General features: G+C 44.8%; 1 pseudogene; it reads left to right on the plus strand.

The window, feature by feature from the left end:
* Positions 1 to 942: 942 nt before the first annotated feature.
* LOC141362449 (uncharacterized) lies at positions 943 to 3,380 on the plus strand (annotated as a pseudogene).
* Positions 3,381 to 9,478: the final 6,098 nt, after the last annotated feature.

Below are 9,478 nucleotides of genomic sequence, written 5' to 3' on the forward strand. Positions count from 1 at the left end.
CCCCGCAAACAGCCGTGACAGCAAGCTCTGACTCCTCGTCTCTGCAAGCACGGAGTACACCGTACACCCGAAAGACACCAGGGAAAACACGGAGGTCTCAAAGACACAGCATGAAGCCATCAGCTAGCCTGGGTCGCCCGCTGATGTCTCCAGCAGCCAGCTCACAAGCGAGTCAGCTAGCAAGCCAGCCAGACAGCGCGAACATGCTTCCGCTCACGGCAACGGCTTCGCTCCTCCCACTGCCGCTTCTTTCTCCCGGCCAATGGCCTGCTGCCCCTCCGTCTCTCTATCACACGGGGTTGCGTTCAGCAGCAGCGCCGGCCGCATCTATTTTTCCTTCTCACATTTCTCCCATTTTTTCCGCAGGAGCTGACACGAGCGCGGCAACGGCTTCGCTCCTCCCACTGCTGCTTCCTTCTCCCGGCCAATGGCCTGCTGCCCCTCCGTCTCTCTATCACACGGGGTTGCGTTCAGCAGCAGCGCCGGCCACATCTATTTTTCTTTCTCACATTTCTCCCACTTTTTCCGCAGGAGCCGACACGAGCTCGACAAAGGCTTCACTCATCCCACTGCCGCTTCCTTCTCCCGGCCAATGGCCTGCTGCCCCTCCGTCTCTCTATCACACGGGGTTGCGTTCAGCAGCAGCGCCGGCCACATCTATTTTTCCTTCTCACATTTCTCCCATTTTTTCCGCAGGAGCCAACACGAGCTTGGTAACTGCTTTGCTCATCCCACTGCCGCTTCCTTCTCCCGGCCAATGGCCTGCTGCCCCTCCGTCTCTCTATCACACGGGGTTGCGTTCAGCAGCAGCGCCGGCCACATCTATTTTTCCTTCTCACATTTCTCCCACTTTTGCAGCAGGAGCCGACTCGAGCGTGAGGATGCCTCCGCTAACGAGTCAGGCCCCGGTTTTTTGCTGCAGGAGCCGACACGAGCGTGAGGATGCCTCAGCTAACGAGTCAGGCCCCGGTTTTTGCCGCAGGAGCCGACACGAGCGTGAGGATGCCTCCGCTAACGAGTCAGGCCCCGGCTCCCTCTATGACTTTTCAACCTGATTTTTTCGCCCATGGATCGACCCAAAGCGTGAGGCTGCCTCCGCAAGCGGCTCCAGCGGCTTCTTTTTCTGTTGATTCTGTTCCCCAGACCCGTCAGCCTTTCACGCTGGCTGCCGCAGCACCAATGCCCATCCCACCGAACGCATTGGCCTTGGAACCTCCCCCTGTCATCAATTCCATCAGGCAACAGATCCTCGCAGAAATTGAGGCAGCCGGCATCAGAAGCGGATCTTCACCCAACACTAGTGCCTCCCTATTCAACTATAATATTCCCTTAAATCATCCACTCAAAGACCTTCTTACCGCCTCTCTAGATACTATACTTCAAGCAGTCTCAATGGGAACTCTTCAAACAGCTTGGAGAAGCTTCAGAACTTTCCATCATTTACACCAGATCCCTTTAGCCAACTTCTCTCTACTTACCATAACATCATTCATATCGTACCTGCATAAAGTCAAACACCTTCGAATCAGCACAATTAAAGGGTATATGAGCGGAATCCAATTTTTTCACAAACTAATGTTAGGTTCACCCTCAACTGCTATCACTAATCCCCAGACCGCCATGCTTTTAAAAGGTATTGAAAAAACCCAACCCAAGAGTCCAGATCCCAGGTTACCCATAACCATAGAAATCCTTTCAAAATGTCTAGCCACTCTTCGCAAAGGCTACTCCTCAGTACATACTGCCCGAACCCTAGATGCCATGTTCGTGTTAGCCTTTTTTGGTTTCCTCCGCTGTTCAGAATTCACTGTTTCAGCCACCTTTGACCCAAACCTACACCCAACCATCTCTGATCTAGCCATAATAGATGACGAAACCATCTCATTTTTTATCAAACACAGCAAGACGGACCAAATGAGAAAAGGACACCACATATACATTTTCAAAATTCAAACTCCCATCCAACCATACCAAGTTCTCAAAGCTTACACTTCCTACCGTTGCCACCAGATTAAATCCTCTTCCGACCCACTTTTTGGGGATGAATTCAACCTCCCAGTAACCCGCTTTTGGTTTCAGAAGCACCTAAAACAAGTTTTGCTAACATCTGGCTTCCCCCCCATGAATTTTCAAGTCATTCCTTCCACATTGGAGCAGCCACAACAGCTGCTCAAAACGGACTCCCAGACTCCCAGATACAAACCCTAGGCCGCTGGTCTTCGGAAGCTTTCAAAAATTACATCAGGGCAGATCGTGCTTCCAACAAAGAAGCCCACCAAACACTCACGGCCCAGCAAACGGACATAAGATCACACCGTCACACATAAACCCATCATCACCCTCGATCTACTTCCCTGCCTCCGCAGAAGCTAGTACCGGCAACTCAAGCTGACACCCTCATCAAAATCTTACACAGCCCTACCGCAACAGATTCCTTCTCAGATAACAACAACTGTCGCAGCGCGACCGCTCTTGCAGAAGCCCAAGCTTTTATTTCACTCTCTGCCACAGCAGATGCCTTTTTTAAGCCAGTATCGCAGCAGCGACCGCCCCCACAGGGGCCCGTGCTTCTTTCACTTCCTCTGTCAATAAAACCTTCCCTTTCCAACTCAGGCCAGTATCGCAGCAGCGACCGCCCCCGCAGGGGCCCGTGCCTTTTCCTCGATCTGCCGCAGCAGTCGACTTCTGAAGCCAGTATCGCAGCTGCGACCGCCCCCGCAGGGGCCCGTGCTTCTTTCACTTCCTCTGCCAATAAAACCTTCCCTTTCCAACTCAGGCCAGTATCGCAGCAGCGACCGCCCCCGCAGGGGCCCGTGCCTTTTCCTCGATCTGCCGCAGCAGTCGACTTCTGAAGCCAGTATCGCCGCTGCGACCGCCCCCGCAGGGGCCCGTGCTTCTTTCACATGCTCTGCCAATAAAACCTTCCCTTTCCAACTCAGGCCAGTATCGCAGCAGCGACCGCCCCCGCAGGGGCCCGTGCCTTTTCCTCGATCTGCCGCAGCAGTCGACTTCTGAAGCCAGTATCGCCGCTGCGACCGCCCCCGCAGGGGCCCGTGCTTCTTTCACATGCTCTGCTAATAAAACCTTCCCTTTCCAACTCAGGCCAGTATCGCAGCAGCGACCGCCCCCGCAGGGGCCCGTGCCTTTTCCTCGATCTGCCGCAGCAGATCATTTCAACCTCGAAGCCCGTATCGCAGCGCGACCGCCCCGCAGGGGCCAGTGCTTCCTTCACATTTTCTGCCCAGCAGAATCTATGCATCTATCGCTGCCTAAGCAGTACTGCTCCCTCTGGAGTTTTCTTCTTCCCCAACTACCTCTTGTCTGGCTCCTCTAGAGCACAGCCCCATCTCAGGGCACAAACTGCTTCCTTCGCTCCCTTGGAGTCCTATCTTGCTCCTTACAGCACTACCTCACCTATTACCTTTAAAAACTCCCCGCTCTTCTTCAGAGTACAATTTTCTCCCTTCCCTACATATTGGCAGCAGCAGATTTTGCTCCCCCGGAGCCCCCTATATTCTTCAAACTACAGCCTTTGCGTCCAGGCCTCTGCCCCACCTCATATATCCTTCTTAACCTCTTCACAGCACTTCTCAACAGTGCCCGCTCTCCAGAGCTGCCTTTTTCAATTCTACTCTCCACTTCAGCATTTTCCCCAATGAGGGCCAGCACCTCGCCTTCTCAAGCCAGCCTTCTTTGGGGAATTGTTGTTCAGGCGGCTGTCCTGCACCACCTGCTCTTTTTGGGGATAACCCGGGTCAGGACACGCCCCAGGCCCGGGGCTCCTTCCCCGGTCAAGGGACGAACGTTCCGAACTCGGGGGGTATTTCCCGAGCTCGGAACCTTCGCCCCGGGACAGCACGCCACTCACGCATATTAGCAGTCCCTCTTTATTGTCAGTGAGGCGAACTCGTAAAATGATGTTTTATATAAACAAGGTTTGGGAGGAGCTGATCAGTCAATGAACTCGGCTGGCTTTCAATCACTAATCAATGAACTTGGCTGGCTCTCAATGAACACGGCTGGCTCTCGATGATTAAGCAATGAACACGGCTGGTTATCAATCACTAATCAACACAACAACTTAGTACCAGCTCTATAAATAATCATAGAGTCCTTACCCTCAATTCTCTGGGACATTATTGCAAACCCACCTCCACCCCTTCGCCTCACTACGTACATTTAGCTCAGCACCGGGGATAACCCAGGTCAGGGCACGCCCCAGGCCCGGGGCTCCTTCCCCGGTCAAGGGACGAACGTTCCGAACTCGGGGGGTATTTCCCGAGCTCGGAACCTTCGCCCCGGGACAGCACGCCACTCACGCATATTAGCAGTCCCTCTTTATTGTCAGTGAGGCGAACTCGTAAAATCACCTCTCAGTTATGGATAAGTTTAAAGTTTCAAATAATCATCAAAACATACATGGAATTTTTACTGTTTTTTATTAGTTGATGCTTCAGATTTTTTTAAGTTGGGTAAGAGCGCCACCTAGTGGATAATACTAAAAACTTAGCAGGGATTTTTTTTCTTAATATATATTGTTTTCTCATTTCTATGTAAAGCACTTTGAATGACCTCTGTGTATGAAATGTGCTATACAAATAAACTTGCCTTGCCTTGCCTTAATTAAAGAGATAACTTGTCAATGGCGGTGAAAAGGTTAAATATTGACATTAAATCAAAACTAAACAACAGATTTATAAATAAAAAGGTTTAATAGTACTGACTTTACAATTATATTTTACATATAATTGTGTACACTTGATATATTGACAATATTTTGACTGTCTTGTTCATGAACAAAAACATGGACTTGCCATTTTGATGGGACTGACATGTTCATAATGTAAAAATGTACTTTTGAGAGATGACCTAAGGATTTTTACTCCTATTTTTACAGTACTGTACCCTGCATCTCACAAACCTGTCCTTTGTTTCTGTGATAATGTAAAGCATGTAAAGCAGTCAGTACTGTTAACAAAAGGAAAGCACAATGGTTTAAGGTATTGACAACATACTGCACAATTAGATAAATGAGTTCAGGCAACTGAGAACTTTGTTCAGCCAATGGGTTTTAGTGTTTTGGCAACTGAGAAAAACTGTAATATTCTTTTTGAGCGATCATCCTCTATCCCGTGTATTTAGAAATATGTCTTTGTATGTAGCCCACTGTAGTATAGGGACTCGGGTATCCCGGACTTGATGCTTCAAAGCCAACAAAACCCACTCTGTTAAGACGTTATAATGAACGCATTATTTAGCCACACATAATTGTTAAAATATTTTTAAGCTTCCATATGCAAGTGAATCAACAAGTGAGATTAAGAACAGAGTTTAAAGTATGGAGCAACAGGATTGCTGTAAAATTTAAACCTGGATCAAAATGACAATTTAAATGTAAACCTGATTATTTTATAAACAAGACTTAAAGTTTGGTGCAACATAATTATTAAGTAAGCTTTGATTTAAATTTAAGCCTAATTCTTGGTGCAAAATACATTATTGTAAAAAAAATACATTTAAAGAAACAGTATGTAGGATTGTGGCCAAAACTGGTATTGCAATCACAAAACGTGTGGCTAAAACTGGTACTGCAATCACACAACTGGTTGCCAATATACCAAACGACAACATAAACATCAGTTGAGGGCTGCAACTCCACTTTTTAAATGACAATATCCTGGCCGGACTGCTGTTGTCAGTGATATAAGTATTTGAAATGAAAATGATTTCTTAATGTCTAGTGACATATCAGGGCCATTTTATGATTAATTGATATACATTTATTACATCCTGTTCCTTTAAATTAATATTAAATGTGAAAATAAATGTGATTTGGTAATTATATATTCTTTTGTAAACCCTGATTTTATATTTCATTGTAATCAAATCCACTGCATGCTGTTCAAGCAAGATGGGTAATTGCTCATTTTGGCGTTCCCAGACCGCCTAATTACTATGTAAAAGATTTTTTGTTGCCTTAAATTTTTTTGTTGAATCAACTCAGATTTACAAGTTATTTCAACTAACTGTTATTTATTTTGACAAGAGATTAGTTGTTACAACCACAGATGAGTTGTTATCTGTAAAGACAACTTCATTTTATAAGTTGTAGCCCCTCATCTCTTGTCAAGATAAATAATAATAAGTTAACTAGATAGAAAAGTTTGTTGACAAACTTTATGTTGGCTTGACAAAGCCTGGCCTGAACGTTAAAAACTGTTTGACAGAAGTTTAGTTTAGTAGGCTATCTGGCTGTTAGTATGTTTAAGTATGAAGCTAGCCTGATTTAGCATGAAGCTAGCATGATTAGCCTGAAGCTAGCATGAAGCTAACATGATTAGCATGAAGCTAGCATGATGCTAACATGAAATAGCATGAAGCTAGCATGATGCTAACATGAATTAGCATGAAGCTAACATGATTAGCATGAAGCTAGCATCAAGTTAGCATGATTAGCATGAAGCTAGCATGATGCTAACATGAATTAGCATGAAGTTAGCATGATGCTAACATGAATTAGCATGAAGTTAGCATGATGCTAACATGAATTAGCATGAAGCTAGCATGATGCTAACATGAATTAGCATGAAGCTAGCATGATGCTAACATGAATTAGCATGAAGCTAACATGATGCTAACATGAATTAGCATGAAGCTAGCATGATGCTAACATGAATTAGCATGAAGCTAGCATGATGCTAACATGAATTAGCATGAAGTTATCATGATGCTAACATGAATTAGCATGAAGCTAGCATGATGCTAACATGAATTAGCATGAAGTTAGCATGAAGCTAGCATGATGCTAACATGAATTAGCATGATGCTATCATGAATTAGCATGAAGCTAGCATGATGCTAACATGAATTAGCATGAAGCTAGCATGATGCTAACATGAATTAGCATGAAGCTAGCATGATGCTAACATGAATTAGCATGAAGTTAGCATGATGCTAACATGAATTAGCATGAAGCTAGCATGAAGCTAACATGAATTAGCATGAAGCTAGCATGAAGCTAACATGAATTAGCATGAAGCTAGCATGATGCTAACATGAATTAGCATGAAGCTAGCATGAAGCTAACATGAATTAGCATGAAGCTAGCATGATGCTAACATGAATTAGCATGAAGCTAGCATGATGCTAACATGAATTAGCATTAAGCTAGCATGATGTTAACATGAATTAGCTTGAAGCTAGCATGAAGTTAACATGAATTAACATGAAGCTAGCATGATGCTAACATGAATAAGCATGAAGTTAGCAAGATTTATTATGAAATTAGCATAAAGCTAGCATGAAACTAGCATGAAGCTAGTATGACTTAGCTTGAAGCTATCATGAAGCTAACATGACCAAAAGACCCAACCCCTATGTCTCTATGATGTTCGGATCCAGAGATATAAGGCTTTGTTTATTATGTTGCTAGGGTGCTCATATTTGGTTGCTAGGGGCGTGGCTTAATAGCTCAATAAGAATCCTTAGAGACTGATTGGATGCCTGAGTAAAATGAGCCCACCCCCATGTCTCTGTGACACTGTGCTGCAAAGATATCCATCTGGGCATTTTATAATGGAAGTCTATGGGAGATGTTGCTAGGGTGCCCAAAAATGGTTGCTAGGGGCGTGGCTTAATTGCTATGGGATGATCCAGAGAGACTGATTGGATGCCTGAGTAAAATGAGCCCACCCCCATGTCTCTATGGCACTGTAAAGCGAAGATATTCCATCTGGAACGTTTTTATTCCCTTATATGGGCGTGTTTCCTGCCCCGTTATAAGTCAATGGGGAATTTTGGGGGCCTCCTACACCCCAGGGGTGAGACTTACACCCCAATGTGATGTATGTTCTTACAGAGCCTGCCAGCCTCTGCAAATGTGGTAACCCACAAGTTTGTACAAATTTCTCGCTTGCAGCTATGACCCGTCAAAGTTTGTCGCAATGTTAAGTCAATGGAAAATTTGGGGTGTTTGAGCGCCCCGTTTAGGAATTCGGTAGGTCCCATCAGTTAGAAAAGGCATAGCACCTATCTACGGACCAGTCTTAAAAGTTTTGTAAAGTTTTGTGGGTGTAGCTTGAAAGCTCTAGGAGGAGTTACAATTGGTAAAAAGTATGAAAAGAAGAAGAATAATAATAACTAGATATTAAAGTTTGAGGACAAACTTTATGTTGGCTTGAAAAAGTGTAGCCGGAAAGTTTAAAACGGTTTGACAGAAGTTTAGTTTAGTAGGCTATCCGGCTGTTAGTATGTTTAAGTATGATGTTAGCATGATTAGCATGAAGCTAGCATGATGTAAGCATGATTAGCATGAAGCTAGCATGATGCTAGCATGATTAGCATGAAGCTAGCATGATGCTAGCATGATTAGCATGATGTTAGCATGATTAGCACAAAGCTAGCATGAAGCTAACATGATTAGCATGAAGCTAACATTTATTCTGTTGCTAGGGTACTAAGTTTGGTTGCTAAGGAGAAAATTGGTATCCCATAATGATCACCCTTCAATCCACAAGTAAAACGGTCCCACCCCGTGTCTCTATGATGTTCTAAAGCAGAGATATTAGGCTTTGTTTATTCCGTTGCTAGGGTACTAAGTTTGGTTGCTAAGGAAAAAATTGGCATCCCATAATGATCACCCTTCAAGCCACAAGTAAAACGGTCCAACCCTCGTGTCTCTATGATGTTCTGAAGCAGAGATATAAGGCTTTGTTTATTCCGTTGCTAGGGTACTAAGTTTGGTTGCTAGGGAGAAAATTGGCATCCCATAATGATTAACCTTCAAGCCACAAGTAAAACGGTCCAACCCCCGTGTCTCTAAGATGTTCTAAAGCGGAGATATAAGGCTTTGTTTATTCCGTTGCTAGGGTACTAAGTTTGGTTGCTAAGGAGAAAATTGGTATCCCATAATGATCACCCTTCAAGCCACAAGAAAAACGGTCCCACCCCCGTGTCTCTCTGATGTTCTGAAGCAGAGATATAAGGCTTTGTTTATTCCGTTGCTAGGGTACTAAGTTTGGTTGCTAGGGAGAAAATTGGCATCCCATAATGATTACCCTTTAAGCCACAAGTAAAACGGTCCAACCCCCGTGTCTCTATGATGTTCTGAAGCGGAGATATAAGGCTTTGTTTATTCCGTTGCTAGGGTACTAAGTTTGGTTGCTAGGGAGAAAATTGGCATCCCATAATGATCACCCTTCAAGCCACAAGTAAAACGGTCCAACCCCCGTGTCTCTATGATGTTCTGAAGCGGAGATATAAGGCTTTGTTTATTCCGTTGCTAGGGTACTAAGTTTGGTTGCTAGGGAGAAAATTGGCATCCCATAATGATTACCCTTCAAGCCACAAGTAAAGCGGTCCAACCCCCGTATCTCTATGATGTTCTGAAGCGGAGATATAAGGCTTTGTTTATTCCGTTGCTAGGGTACTAAGTTTGGTTGCTAGGGAGAAAATTGGCATCCCATAATGATCACCCTTC

Source organism: Misgurnus anguillicaudatus, unplaced genomic scaffold, assembly GCF_027580225.2.
Source record: "Misgurnus anguillicaudatus unplaced genomic scaffold, ASM2758022v2 HiC_scaffold_27, whole genome shotgun sequence".
Taxonomy (NCBI): domain Eukaryota; kingdom Metazoa; phylum Chordata; class Actinopteri; order Cypriniformes; family Cobitidae; genus Misgurnus; species Misgurnus anguillicaudatus.